Source organism: Lactuca saligna, chromosome 6, assembly GCF_052625555.1.
Source record: "Lactuca saligna cultivar CGN05327 chromosome 6, ASM5262555v1, whole genome shotgun sequence".
NCBI classification, from domain to species: Eukaryota; Viridiplantae; Streptophyta; class Magnoliopsida; order Asterales; family Asteraceae; genus Lactuca; species Lactuca saligna.
Genome location: NC_136422.1, coordinates 149,396,976 through 149,412,991, shown reverse-complemented (window position 1 = coordinate 149,412,991; position 16,016 = coordinate 149,396,976). Strand labels below are relative to the sequence as shown.

Sequence of the window (16,016 nt, the reverse complement as noted above, 5' to 3'; positions counted from 1 at the left end):
CTACTGGAGCCTGTAGGTCGCCTTTGGATCAACTATTTCCCACGAGCATTTGGGGAAGAAACTGTAATCATGCCCCCATCATCACTTACCTTTATGATCTCTTGTTTATATGCTTTTGCAGAGATCAAGTCGCAGGGATCCGAGTTTCCTTTCCAAACACATCCCCGGTCCACCAATTTAGCTGTTACCAGTCTGCTTTTTTATGGCGTGGCTTCCACAGCAGAACATATCGTTTCTGCCACACGTCTTGGTCCCGCTTCAGTTTATGCCATTATTGCTCGTTTGGGAAGGATTTGCTGTTTGTGCGTCTTGGTAGCATCTTTGGCATCTTTATTCTGTCTTTGATGATTTCATATCTATTACCTGATCTAAGTTGCAGTATACCTGGCCTCTATTTGATGATGTGCCTCGGACTTTGTTTGTTGTTCCAACTTCCAAATAAAACTAGATTTAAGCTGCTCTTTGCCCATACTCTCTTGAGTATGACGTAACTTTGGTTTGTGCTTGTGAATCATGTGCCTTTTATAAATTAAACATCTTTATTTCCAAGTATCACCGGTTCGGTAGTATTGGAGCTTATATGGGCCTTTTTTGTGGAGTAATTGTGATAATATATCTATATCATTGTCAGCTTTGTATACTGTACACATCCGTTGTGTTGCACGGGATGCCCAAATTTGCTTCTGGTTGCTCTGTTTTGTATTGATTGAAATCATTTATTTGAGTTCTCAAGATTTTGATATGAATGGAAACTGTCATGTATGCTGCTTTGTGGTTGTCTATTCTCTTTGTGCTCCTTTGTTACAACTAAAACTAAGATTGATCATTACATTCTTTCTTTATATCTTATATAACCTATCCTTTTTTTTTTCCTTTTTCTGGTAGTTAAAAGCATTGGGTAGCATGAACTTGGAAATTGACACCACCACCTCTACCAAGGCTACAACCACATGGTTTGTGCCCATTGTTCTGCTGTGTCTATCGTGACAATATATTGAGATGTAAATGGATATTGGGTCAAATAGACTTTCTCTACCGTCTTTGATACTCTATTAATGGTTTGCGTAGGTTATAGGGGTGAGCATGGTGCAGTTTGGTGCGGTTTTTGGATTAAAACCGAACTAAAAACCGAAATTGCGGTTTTTATATCTATAAAACTAAACTGATAGGTGCGGTTTTTGTCTCGGTTTTTTTTTGCGGTTTCGGTTTTTTTTTGCGGTTTCGGTTATTAACCGCAATATAGAAATGGTGTGGTTTTATTTGGTTTGGTGCTGTTATTTTTATGTCCAACCTCAATTTTCATTTTCAGTTTTTTGACTTTCCTTTATTTCCTTTATTAAGATTTTACTTTGTTATACGAGCTTCCTTTATTTTCTTTATTTAGCTTTTGTATTCTTTTCTTTTCAAAAACAGTATGTTTTTTTGTTCAAATAAAGGGGGCTGTAGCATCGAATAATATTTTTTATAAATATATTCCATTTAATTTTTTAATTTTTTTCAACTGGTAACTTCAAATCTTCAACAAGGTAAATAAATTAGATATATAAACACACGATCCATTCCAACCACATTTTAAAACTAATGAATTCATTTTAATTCCTAACCATTAAGCCATCAACATCTTAGTTTAAACTTCATGCAAGAGAATATTCATCAAAATTAAAACTTCATCAAAAAGCATAAACAAGTTTTATCATCACCAACAAAACATATATAAAATAAACCACCATTACTAATCTCTTTGATGTTTGGAAGAATTTTTTGTTTTCAATCTACATAAATAAACATAAATATTAGATTATTAGTATATAAACCACCATTAAACATAATCATAATATGAAATTAAAACATATGGAAAAAACCTTACATATTTTTAAACCCGTCATCCTTTCATTGAATTTATCAATGTCTTTTACTCTTTATAGCACAATCAAGCTCAAGATCAATATGCAAGTACTAAAATGATAAATACAAAGTAATCAATAAAATAATTAAACATGCCTAGCTGTTTTCCAATCAACATCATTTGGAGCACCAATTATTTTAGCCTTTTTTTTCCGTTTTCTTTTACGTTTTTCGCTTCAGGTCACGAGAATCGAGTATTGCCTTCCACTTCCAGTCCAGTCGTCGGAGCAGATGCTTGATAGTCGATGCTCGGTGGGTGCTTCAGGCAATCCGGCTTCATTGGTTCATCCGTTCAACCTTAAGAGGGGTGACGTTGGACAGAGGCTAGGGCACATAATCGCTAAAGTTTGAGTGATGAAGTACTTTGCATGCACGAGCTTTTTTTTGGCCAATAATAAATGTATTTTTATTAAAAATAATATATATATATATATATATATATATATATATATATATATATATATATATATGCGCTTAAGTTATTTTGTTTAAAGTATGTATTGTGTTATTGTATGCATAAATGTGAGCCAATCAAATTTAAATATTTTAAGAAAGTGATTAATATATATTATTGAATTAAATATAATTGAAAAATATCATCTTAATTAATTATAAGAGTAATTCAGTCAGTTAATATAGACTTAATAAAGGAAAATTGCATTTTTTAAGGGATCATAGATTCTATTAATTTTAAAAATCCGATTTTAAGAATTATAATTATTTTAATTCGGACATTCTAACAGAATATGTTTATGAGTATATTCAAAATTAAAAATATTCTTGAACCATAAATAATAAAAATATTCTTGAACCTATTTCTTGATCATGAATTTAAAAACTTCCTGTAGAATAACAAATTCTTGAACAATCACTAGAAGAGTAAAAACAAAAAATATATTATTTCTTATAGAATACGGGTAAAAATTGTTAGTAATTACATTTATTGTTAAAGAATAAAACTAAAAAACAATCAAAACCAGAAAGAATACATCAAAATCTAACAACGACTAATACATTCTAAAAGAATAATGTGCTCCGTTTCAATTTTGTGGCCCGTTCTTCAAGCATCAACTTCTGTAATTCCAACAGAATTGGAATTCATGATTTCATCATCATTTTCCCGGCTCTGTAAGTAATTAACATCTCCAACATATTCAGTGATTATTGTCCAGTCTTTGATACATTTATCTTGCCTATATCTAAAATCATATAACAAAACAAATCTTACCAATCTTTTTCTCTAATCAAGCAATAAAACATATTCACTTGGACTATATGGTAACAATCTCCTTTTCTTCTTTGATGCAATTAAGCAACATTTTCGCCTCCTTTTCTTGCCTATATCTACAATCATATAACAAAACAAATCTTACCAATCTTTTTCTCTAATCAAGCAATAAAACATAAACAACATGAATAAATGATCTCTCTTATCTACCTTGACAAAATTCTTCACCTGATGTAGAGGACCTTTGGATGTGGAAAAAATCAATGATTTTTGTTTGAACCAACGGGAATCCTGGGTACAGAACAAGAAATGACATTGTTAAAGGTGAACCAATCACTACTGGACTAAACATGATGTACACAGACAAAAATGCATATAATTCAAAGGCTTGTATCCTAGAAATCAGGGGTTGTTCCTAGTCAAGAATTTACCATGAGATTTTACCCTATCGACTACCTGGATTATCATTCACATAATCAAGCGAATCAATTGCCTCGGTGTATGAGAAGAATTCCACGGGATGTAATTACATTTATTACTGTAAAGTATTTGAATCAGACAACTGGGGCAAAGTCCTTAGATCTAGGGTTTAATTGGGGATCTTCACATTTCAAGCTACCAGTATAAAATTGAGCATTGGATGAATCAACATCTATGAATTAGTTCATTACTTTACAACAGAAAACCCCTTTAGCTGTAAATCCGAAAAATCTTAAACCTAAACAATAACATGCAATGTGACAAAATGCAGGTCAACTTAAATTGAAAAAGAAAAAAGACATACTTGAATGGTCTTCCGATTGGTGGAACAAGAACGACAGAACCAGGAGCCAATCGGAACAAAAGCAAGAATAGGTCTGAGGCAGAATAAGTGAAACCCTCAGTCACACTGGTCACACAATAGGAGCTCCGATCCATAGTCACTTGACCCACATTCCTCACATCTCATAGCCAGCGAAGAACAATTGAAGAAAGCATGAGTGAGAACGAAGACGACGTGTGCATCGATTCAGTTGCTAAGTTTCTGTCCTTTCCGCTTATTCTAGCACTTCAAGTAAGAACATTACAGAGAGTGTCCATGGCGTCGTTGTCAAAAAGGGTTGATTAGGGTTACGGTCAAGGTTGTAGAACTCGTTACTCGGTACCTGCTCGGCCGACTACCGAGTAGCGAGTACTCGGGAGTACTCAGGAGTACTCGGGGAGTACTCGGATTTGGTAATTCATGTAGTAATATTTTTAGGGAAATTATATATGTCAAAATAATAAGTTAAAATCATAAGTTGATTGAAATATATAAAAAAATTAGATACATGTGAATACACAAAAACTAAAAAAACAAATAATGGTCTCACTTCGTGAATAATTACTAAAATTTAAGATATATATGTAGTAATAATCACATGTGTGTATGTTCAATAATAATAAATCATTAAGTATATTATACATATTAATCACCGAGTTGACCGAGTTTTACAACATTGCTCAGTTCAGTAAGGGGCCGATCGGGGAGTACTCGGGATTCTGTAACTCGCCTCAGCAAGGGTCCGAGTAGCGAGTACTCGGAGGAGTAATCGGCAAACTCGGCGAGTTTTACAACACTGGTTACGGTTTTAAAAGACGATGGGTGGAGAAAACTAAGTCAATTGTTACCTTAATTATAGTATATTATCTGTGGAAAGTATATATCAAATTACCTATTTACCCTTATTTATTTATTTAATTATTTATTTTTATTTTAAATTTTGATTGACCCACATTTATGCATACAATAACACAATAATTAGTTTAAACAAATGAACCTAGCTCTCTCTCTCTCTCTCTCTCTCTATATATATATATATATATATATATATATATATATATATATATATATTAATATTGCGGTGCGGTTCGGATATTGCAGTTTTCTGAAATTTTAAAACCACACTATCAGTTATATGTTCGGTTTCGGTTTTTCAGCTATTTTGCGGTTCGGTTTTTGCTCACCCCTTGTAGGTTATGTTTGGTGACCCTTTTGTTTTTGTAGGAATCGAGTTAGAAACCCAGCTTGATTTTCCCTTCAAAATGTATTATATAGCACACGATCATTAAGACTTGCATAATCAGTTTCTTGTGTGGTTGACTGACACTTCATCCAAACATGCATATTGTGTCAAATAGAGTTTCTCTGCAGTCTTTGATTACACTAGGATTTTATAAGATAAATCATGGTCTAATAACTGGTTTCCATGGTAATTATTACAGAATAGCACTTATTGGTAGCTAATTGATGTAGATGCTATGAGAACATTTCTTGAACACACATATAAGTAGGGGTAACAAATCAGGCTATCGTGTCGTGTTTTTGTCTGACACGACATGACACGATAAGATTTTATGTAACACGAACACGACACGACACGACACGACATGATGTGTTTTTTTAACTAACACGAAAACGAACCAATTAAAAAACGACAAACACGACACGATAAAGATAACATAATAAAAAAATTAGTTTATTTAATTAATATTTAATCACACATAACACAAAAACATGAAAAACACCACAAATAAATGTTAAATCTGTCAATTTCGTGTCGAATTTTAAACACGAACATGACACGACATCGTGTTTTTTACACTTAACACGAACACGACACGAACACAAATTCGAATTTCAGTTTCGTCCCAATACCTTTTCGTGTCATATATTTTTGTCATGTCGTGTTAATAACTGCCACCCCTACATATAAGCATGTTGCTCTGTAGTTGTCTCTTCTGTTCTTTTTATTCTCCTTTGCACAAATGTTACTAAACCGGTTTGTGTATATTTGTTTATTTCTTATATAACCAATCTTCCATTCCAAATGTAGTCCAAGATCATTAAGAGTGGCATTATCAATTTTCCTAGCTAGAAACCTTGCTAGCTAGATGTTGATTATATTGAGGCCTTGTTCCTTTTTAAGATTTTCCGCATCTTGATTTTGTTGCTAGTAATTTAATATAGTATGTTACTCTTTACTCTTACTCACATGTTTACACATTAGATTATATTTCTCCAACACTTCACTCAAAAAAGATTTTCCGCATCAGAGGCTGCAGCTTACCATGCGGCCTCTGATGCTCGGCCTTGACCATCTTGAAGGTCAATCACCTCTGGACATACCAAGCGATTTTTCGCTTCATACATGGCCACAAGTAAACTCAGATCTCGATACATCTTGGTGGCCCCCGGGTGTATGGAAAAATGAGACTTATGAGCCTCCTCCATCACTGTCTGCCTGACTCCACCAGTCATCGGAACCCAAAATCGACCACATCGGGTTAATAGCCCCCAGCTATCCTGAACAAACTGAGCCCTTTCACCCTTGATCCTTTCCATCTTCTAGTTCTCTGGTCGTATGCCCTCGGCCTGGGCATCTCTGATCAAACTCATATAGGTAATGCCTCCAAATCTTGAGAGCGAATACCACCGCTCCCAGCTCCAGGTCGTGTGTAGGGTATCTCGTCTCATGCGGCTTCAGCTGCCGCAATGCATAGGCTATCACTCGTCCTCTCTGCATGAGGACCGCCCCTAGACTTGTGATGGATGCATCACAGAATACCACAAAATCCTCTACTCCCTCAGGGAGTGTCAAAACTGGAGCCTCACACAAACACCGCCGGAGGGTCTCAAACGCCCTTTACTGCTCGGGGCCCCACCAGAAATCCACCCCCTTCTTCGTTAGACGAGTGAGGGGTACCGCAATATTGGAGAAGTCTCAAATAAATCTCCGGTAATACCCTGCTACCCCCAGAAAACTCCTGATATTAGAAGGGGACCTCGACACCTCCCACTGCATAACTGCCTTGATTTTGGTCGGGTCGACCAAAATCCCCTCCTGGTTAATGATATGTCCGAGGAACTGGACCTCTCGTAACCAACACTCACACTTTGAGAACTTGGCATACAACCGTTCTTGTCTCGGAACTTGCAACTGCTCCTTGAGGTGCTCCTCGTGCTGCTCTCGGGTCTTGGAATACAAAAGGATATCATCTATGAACATAATGGCCGAGCGATCAAACATCGGTCTACAGACCCGATTCGTCAGGTCCATGAATACTGTCGGCGTGTTGGTGAGCCCAAACGGCATCACCACGAACTCGTAGTGACCATAACGAGTCCGAAACACGGTCTTCTCCACGTCCTCCTCTCTAACCTGGACCTGATGATATCCCGATCTCAAGTCAACCTTGGAGAACCAAGATGCACCCTGTAACTGATCGAATAGACCGTCTATCCTCGGGAGTAGATAACGGTTCTTCACCGTCAACTTGTTTAACTCCCTATAGTCAACGCACATCCGGTGCGATCCATCCTTCTTCCTAACGAAGAGGATCGGTGCTCCCCTTGGAGAACTGCTAGGTCGAATGAACTGCTTGCCCAACAGTTCCTGCAGCTGTGAAGATAGCTCCTGCATCTCAGGTAGTGACAAACGGTATGGCGCCTTGGCAATAGGAGCCGCACCCGACACCAGGTCGATCCGAAACTCGACCTTCCTCTCCGGAGGTATCCCAAGCAGCTCCTCCGGAAACACGTCGACATACTCCCTCACCACTGGAACCTCTGAAGCTGAAGTCTGGTCTCCCACCTGCGTATCTACCACGTACGCTAGGTATCCCGCACATTCGTGCTGAATATAATGCCGAGCTTTGGCGGCTGAACAGAAACCCGACCCCGCTCTGGTGCCCTCGCCATATACAATCAGTTCTCTGCAATCTATCATGGTACCGAAGTGACTAATCCAATAAATACCCACAATCATGCATACTTCCCCCCATGGGAATCGGAATCAAATCTATCGGAAAGACCACTCCGAAGATCTCTAACCGACATCCTTGGTAGACTGAAGAATCAGAAACTCCATGTTCTTTGGCGATAGAAACTCGCAATGGACACTCTAGCTCGTCAACTGGCACACCCACCCCCCTACTAAACGTATCAGAAACGAAAAGACCGACTCGCCCCCGAGTCAAATAATACCAAAATAGGAAAGGAGTTTACTAAAAACGTACCTACGCACAGGTACCACATATAAGCATAACACATATATAATAAACGAGGTAAAGGAGAGAAACATACCAGCAAGCACATCCGGTGCTGCTCTAGCCTCCTCTACCGTAAGCTGGAAAGAACGCCCCTGAGCATTTGGAGGCTCGGACTTAACAAGCCTCCTATCATCGATCCTCAAAGTAGCTGCCGCTGGCACCTATGCCAGCTTGGCGACTAGCAATGGGCAGTTGGCCTTCACGTGGCCAACCTGATCACAGTGGTATCACAGCCTCATACCCGAAACTGGGGCGCCCTGGAGACAATCCTTCACATAATGCCCCTTCTTACCACACCTGTTGCATCCGCTACCCGCTCGACATACTCCAGAATGACTCCTACCGCACTTTCCACATGTGCGACTCTACTGACCCCCAGTCCTAGAATCAGTGGTCTTAGACCGCTTTGGCTCTGGCTGAGACTGTGCCGGGGCCGGATGCTGCTCCCTCAACTGCAGCTCGATCTCCAACTCATGCCGCCTAGCAGCCTCTTGCAACTCCAATAGAGTATCACATCGCTGGGTAGACATAAACTGATGGATGTCAATCTTGAGCATGCTCAAATAACGAGTCATCTGAGCCTGCTCGGAAGCAAACTCTAGGCAGAACATTTCCTTCTTTGTGAACATACGGGTGATCTCCATCACCAACTCTCCATCTCGGCTCAAACTAAAAAACTCCTGAGCTAACTGCTCCCGCTCCACCCGTGGAACATATCGGGCACGGAACATCTCCTTGAACTGCTCCCATGTAACAGTAGCTCTCTGATCATCAGTGTACAATCCGGTTTCCAGTCTCCACCAATCCGTGGCCCCTAGCCTCAGTAGGTTTAGGGCACATCTGACCTTCTAGTCCGTGGGACAGGAACACGTGAAGAAACAACCCTCCACGTCAGATAACCACCTTATAGCTCTAATCGCATCCTGAGTACCATCAAATGTCGGGGGCTTCGTGTTATCAAAGTCCCGGTACTGGAAACCCCGTCCAGCTCCCCCTCCTGCGGCCGCTGTTACAGTTGATGTAGCTGCAGCGGTAGCCGTCTCTGCAAGGGCTGCTAACGCTCGTCAAAGTACTCAACCATAGTGGTCTTAATAGACCCAAACATCTCTGGTAGCTACGCCCGGAACAAAGTGGCAACCTCATTATGTAGGACCTCTCAAATCCTGGCGTCTAGCTCATACGTCCCCATCTGTACCACAGGCTTAGGTGCTACCGACACCTCCTGGCCTCCGTCCCCTGATCCTGATCCCAACCCAGATGCCGTCACAAAACGTCTCGTCATCACCATGGTGAAAACACACCAAAAGATATCAGATGGTCGCATAACAATAGGGGACCAACTCCCGAATAAACCCTAGGGGTTGTGACTTCCTTGCTACGCGTATGCGTCTTGTGCTTTCAGTAGTACGGGCCCATACTACCTTCCACACCTACCCATATTTGTCTTAAGTATCACCACAACACCCTAACAATATACATCTCATAGCTAACGCCCAACCCTCATTCCTAGAGGAATGCTAAACTATCTCACAACTGGCCTCACGGCTTCTCACTATCCACCCATCCATGAAACTTCCATCAACCCTGCAGTACTAGTGGATGCTAGCCATACATAACACTGGACCCTATAGACTTTCGAATATCCGATCCCACCCTAAGGTCTAAGTAAACATTCTCAGGCTATATTATCTTGATTATATACAACCGTGTTGCATACACAAGTAACTACAGTAATGATGTCAATCTCATATAAGGAAAACCCTAGGCTAGCAGGCATCATGTAATCAGACAATTCTATCATGTCATTCCTGAAGATCCCTAGCCTAGTACTAGCATGCTGCCCTAACATATCACATAATCAAGTAACTGTATGGTATTTTAGGGTCTACTTACGAGTTTCGGCTGATCGTACGCCCTGCATCCTCTTTTACTTATTTTGAAAACCATTTTAGAAATCATTTTGGAAACCTTTCCTTGATTTGAGATTGGATTCACACGAATGTTCCTCTAATTCACTCAAACCAAGGCTCTGATACCAACTTGTAACACTCATGAAAATCAAGCCAATTTTAAACTTTTAAAATGCTTCCCAAATTCAATAGGTATTACAAAACATGTTTCCAAAATATTTTATATTAGAGTATCCCAGAAAAAAAATCATCAAAACGAGGAGCGGTACAATCACGCCTTTGCCTTGCCACGATCCCCTGATGTACCTGAAACAATAAACTGAGACTGTAAGCCCGGATGCTTAGTGAGTTCCCCCAAAATACCAATACACATACAATCCATGTAACCAAGTCAGCAATATCATAACAAATTAAGCAGCATGTAATGGGTCCACAACTTTATAGACTGGATTACCCCCCATGGGCCCACAGTATGAGTCTGGATTGCTTCCCACTCACAGCTCACATCTGGCTTGCCATCGAGCCCTTAGTACGTGTCTCCCTTAGCCCGTGACTGGAATGCTCTCGGGTTTGTTGGTTTACCGCATGAAGCAGTCTCACCTCAACCCATCCCACATAACATATCAACATATAATGACATAACTACTGAGCATGCTGATAACATATAACAACACAGGTAGTCCTACAGGCCTACCTAACTGGCATAACCACTAGCATGCAAAACTAACTCATACTCAACATCTAACACTGCTAGGATAACATATCCAATGGGCCGGCCTTGGTGCCTTAGACCCCTTAGTATAATGAGGATAACTCACCTTGAAAGTTTCGAATCGGTAGATAAACTCTAACTCTTAGATCACTACCACAAACTCCACCATGTATTATCATAATATAACCATACTCGTAAGTTCTCAACCTTTCAAGGTACCCCATAAGTAAACTAGTCCACCCTTGGTCAAAGTCAAAGTCAATAGTCAAGGTCAGTAGTCCATGTTGACCCTAACTCGTTGAGTATCCTCAGCTACTCGCCGAGTTCCTTGAGATACTCATCCACTTAGCGAGTCACCAGAGTGACTCATCGAGTTCCTAAGGTTCGCGATCGAAACTCTAAGGCAACTCATCGAGTTTCCTCCTCGCAACTCGACAAGTTCACACGCATCCATCAATTGGGTAAACCTTAACCGACTCGCCGAGTTGTTCATACAACTCGTCGAGTCTATGAGAATCTTCATTGGACTCGCCGAGTTGTTCATCCAACTTGTCGGGTTCATGTCCATCTTCGTATGACTTGACGAGTCAGCTATGCGACTCATCGAGTCCCTTTATCCCTTTAACCATGTAGACAATTTTTAAGCCATGCCAAGACCCCAAATTGTAGATCCAACTTACTTAGGCATGCTTATAATGTAAAGTTGCAAAATTTATGTGCATGCAAGGCTTTAAGACCCTAAAATGAAAAAACTAAGCTTGCAATGAGGTCACATCCTTGAGGGAAAGCTCTGTTGGATAAGGTGTCTAAGTCCATAACTATTTCTGGTATGTACTTAACCCGACCCGGCATGGTCCATTTGGGTTGCATGGCATCATGCATTTGGATAGACTAAATGAGAGAAATAACACTTTTGGTTTATTAGTATATTATAAGTTCTAATATATTAATAGTATTATTTAATTAGTATTGATCAAGAATTAATTTGGAATTAATTAAGTGCTTAAAAGATGACTAATTAAATATATGGGTTGATTATGTAAATCATCCATAACTTGTATAGTGGGCTAAAAGGCTCCATGGATTATAAAGTTGGGTTAAACCCATAGGATGTTCCATGGATGGTCCATGGGAGTTACAAACCCATGGGTCATGGAAATAAAGAGTCATGACACATTAGGGTTTACATGGTGTAACCCTAGATGTGTCACACTATATAAGGAACATGTTATCTACCAAAATCGGCTACACTAAGAACATAAGAGGGCTAGGCCGATTTTACAAGTGTGTGCATTCTCTCAAGAGTCATTCCAAAGGCATTTGGTGTTGTGTGAAGCATTTGAGGCATCACACTTGGGGTGCTAGGCTCACAAGGTTTTCAAGGAATCAAATCCACTACAAGGTATGTAATTCTAGCCATCCTTTTAGGATAAAAGATCCCTATGTATGCTAGATAGGATTATGAACCTTGGAAATCATATTTTGCATGTATTTTAGACAAACATAGATCCAAGGTTTATTAGGGTTGCATGTACACTTAGGAAGTGTTAGAATGCTCAAAACCCATCAATGGTATCAGAGCCTTGGCTTGTTTGGTAAATACTTGAAGCAAAGTTGTTTTTCAAAAGCCAAAAACTGTACAGATAAAATAACTCAACGAGTTCTGGCCAAAAATTCACCGAGTTTGTGTGTTATAGCATGAACTCGTCGAGTTCCCTGATGAACTCGACAAGTTTGTCATCCAGTGAGCAGTTTTTGGAGCTTGGCTGTTGTAAATGGACTAGAAACATTACCCTAAACTGTTTTGGTGTTTTAAAACTTGTTTTAGATGGTGGAATGATTGTTATAATCCATTTACAATGGCTAATATCAATTTTTCATGATTATATGTGCTCATATGTTCTTGAAACTTTGATATGAATATTCATGTTCTTATGAGTTTTTGATAGATCATAGGTTTTACTTGTTTATATGAATAATTCATGATCTTTATGTGTTTTAATAGAGTCCATAACTTGTCCTCAAGTTATGAATAACCAAAAGTCTCTTTGTATTAAAAACAATTAAAAGAACACATAAGTTATAAAATGAAGAGTCTTCATTTTAATGACTCATAAGTTAAGAATGTGAAAGGTTATGTAAAGTTACAAAACTTGGCCTCAAGTTTTGGAACGCGTAAAGTCACTTAATAATCTTTAGTTCCAACCCTTAGAATTTTAAAAGTTAAAATTCAACCCTTATACTTTATATTATAAGCTAATATATATATATATATATATATATATATATATATATATATATATATATATATATATATATATATATATAAAGATTAATTCGTCTTACTGCTAGTACGCCTCATTCACGAAGCCGGTCTATAAGGGGAGGGGGGTATAAGGTTGTTGCCTATAAAATGGCAGCTTAATGGGTGTCCACTCTCACCCACCGCTTCCTTGATCGGTGGAGGGTCGTTAGCCGAACGGGTAAGACAAGGACTTATAAATTCTCATTAAAAGTATGATGAATATTATAAAGTAACTAAATGTTTTAGTGAATTCCCAATCTTAGTTACTTTAGGAAAAATGTGAATAAGGTGCTAATCCATGAAATTACACTTTACACTTTGTTTAAGTCGTTGGTGGAGCATGTGTGGTTAACCAGCACACTAACTTGGGCTTAACAAGGTAGGTAAAGGGTGACTTAAGGTTTATCATAGTATCTGTGGAGCGTGTGTGGTTAACCAGCACATCGATTGAGTGATAAACATTAAGGGTACCGAGTGATTTGCATGGTTACTTCACACCTCGTTTTGTGATCCTCGGTATCCCAGTCACAAAACTTGGAGGGCACACTCGAGATTGAAACATGCCTCTGAAAAGTTCATTGAATCTCAAAAGAATCTAGGAATTTCTAAGATCCAAATTAAGAACTTAATATTTTAATATTTCATTTTTGGTGGAAATTGGTAAATCGTCATTCACCTACCTTTCAAATATGTTATTACTTAGATTACGGCATACCTCTTCTAAGTATAATATATTGTGATTGGGTGCTAGCCTTAATATTACATTTGGGTGTTTTATTAAGGACTATATCTATATCTAAACTAATCTATTCTTTCTTCTCACTCAAATGTCTTCAAACAATGCTGCTTCTGGCTCTAATCCTAATGGCTCCTTTACCCTTATGAACTTGTGTGGGAAAGTCACTTTTGATGGATCCAACTTCAATGAATGGATCAGAAACATCAGGATGATTACCCGCTACGAGGACAAATAATATGTCCTCGATAAGGAGCTTAAGGAGATTGATGAGACCACTGCAACTCCCCAGGAGATCATTGAATTTCGGGCACATGAAAGGGATGCTACTAAATTGGCATACATCATGTTGGCCACCATGAAAACAGAACTCCAAAAGTCCTATGAGGACTTCTACCCTTTTGAAATGCACCAAGATTTGATGGAAAGATACCATCAGAGTGCTCGTTAAGAGCGGTATGAAATAATCTGCTCCATGATAACAACCAGGATGAAGGCCGGAGACTCCGTCATGAGCCACATGCAGTGAATGCAAAGGTATGTGGATCATTTGCTAAAGCTTAATGTGAACTTCCATGAGGAGCTTGCAATAGATATCATTTTGCACTCCTTACCCTCGTGCTATGATCAATTCCGCATGACATACCACATGAATAAGGAAGAAGTCACACTTAGCAAACTTCAGGGACTCCTAAAGACCGCAGAAACAGGTCTTAAAGGTAAGTCAGTTGTTACCACTCCTACTCCTACTACAAACTCCGCCCCTGTCTTGGCAATCGGGAAAGGTAGAGGGAAGAAGAGGAAGAGCTCTTCGAAGGCTACCAAGGCTAGGACCCTTGATGGATCTTCTTCAAGTGGAACCAAGAAAGATTTCGTTAGTCCTTCTTCTGACCCAAAAGAGGCTGAATGCTTCTATTGCCATGAAAAGTCGCACTGGAAGCGGAACTACCCAAAGTACCAGCAAGATGTGAAGGATGGGAAAGTTAAACCCAACCATGCAGGTATTTACACTATCTTATCTAATAACTCACCCTATTCTAACTATTGGGTCCTTGATACTGGTTTCGATATTCATATCTGTTCTGATTTGTAGGGACTAAGAAGAAGTGAGAATGTGGAGCATGGAAGAATAAACTTAATCATGGGGAATAGGAAAGCTTTACTTGTCACCAAGATTGGAGTTTATACTTTATCGCTAAGTAGTGGGTTTAATTTAGATTTGAATAAATGTTGTTACTCGCCAGAAATGGCAAGAAATATTATTTCCTTTCATGCATTGTATAAACAAGGTTTCACCTTTTCATTTCATAACGAAGTTGGTTCGATTAATGCTTTCTTTAATAATGTTCTTTATTTTAAAGCATTACCTTATGATGGTGTGTGTGAAACTGTATATGTGATTGATAACTTAGGAAATAATGTATTATGTATTGATTCTGTTAATGATAATAACTTGGATAAAGCATCATTATGGCATTGTCGTCTTGGACATATAAGCAAGAAACGCATAGGCCAACTCCAGAAGGATGGAGTCCTAGAGTCATTTGACTTAAAGTCAGATGATAGTTGCGAATCATGCTTACTTGGAAAAATGACAAAGTCACCCTTCACAGGTTCTTGTGAAAGGGGTGAAGGTTTGTTGGATCTTGTACACACGGATGTGTGTGGACCCTTCAAACATGCCACAAGGGATGCTAATCGTTATTATTTGACTTTCACTGATGATTACAGTAGATATGGATATGTCTACTTAATCAAGCATAAGTCAGAGACTTTTGAAAGGTTTAAAGAGTTTAAATAGGAAGTCGAGAATCAATTGGGCAGGAATATTAAGATGCTTCGATCCGATCGAGGAGGTGAGTATCTTAGTTTAGAGTTCCTCGACTATCTTAGGGAATGTGGGATTGTCTCACAATTGACACCTCCCAGGACACTGCAGTTGAATGGTGTGGCTGAGAGGCGTAATCGAACCTTGTTGGATATGGTTGGTTCCATGATGAGTCGAGCTTCACTACCAATATCATTTTGGGGGTATTCCTTAGAGACTGCCGCCCATATCCTTAATCTCGTCCCTACAAAGAAAGTTGCCAAAACTCCTCATGAGATGTGGACTGGAAAAGTACCCAAACTAGACCACATCAAGATTTGGG

The 16,016-nt window shown here is 39.0% G+C and overlaps 1 pseudogene; it reads right to left on the bottom strand.

Moving 5' to 3' along the window:
- Positions 1-2,965: 2,965 nt before the first annotated feature.
- LOC145003003 (uncharacterized) lies at positions 2,966-4,082 on the bottom strand (annotated as a pseudogene).
- Positions 4,083-16,016: the final 11,934 nt, after the last annotated feature.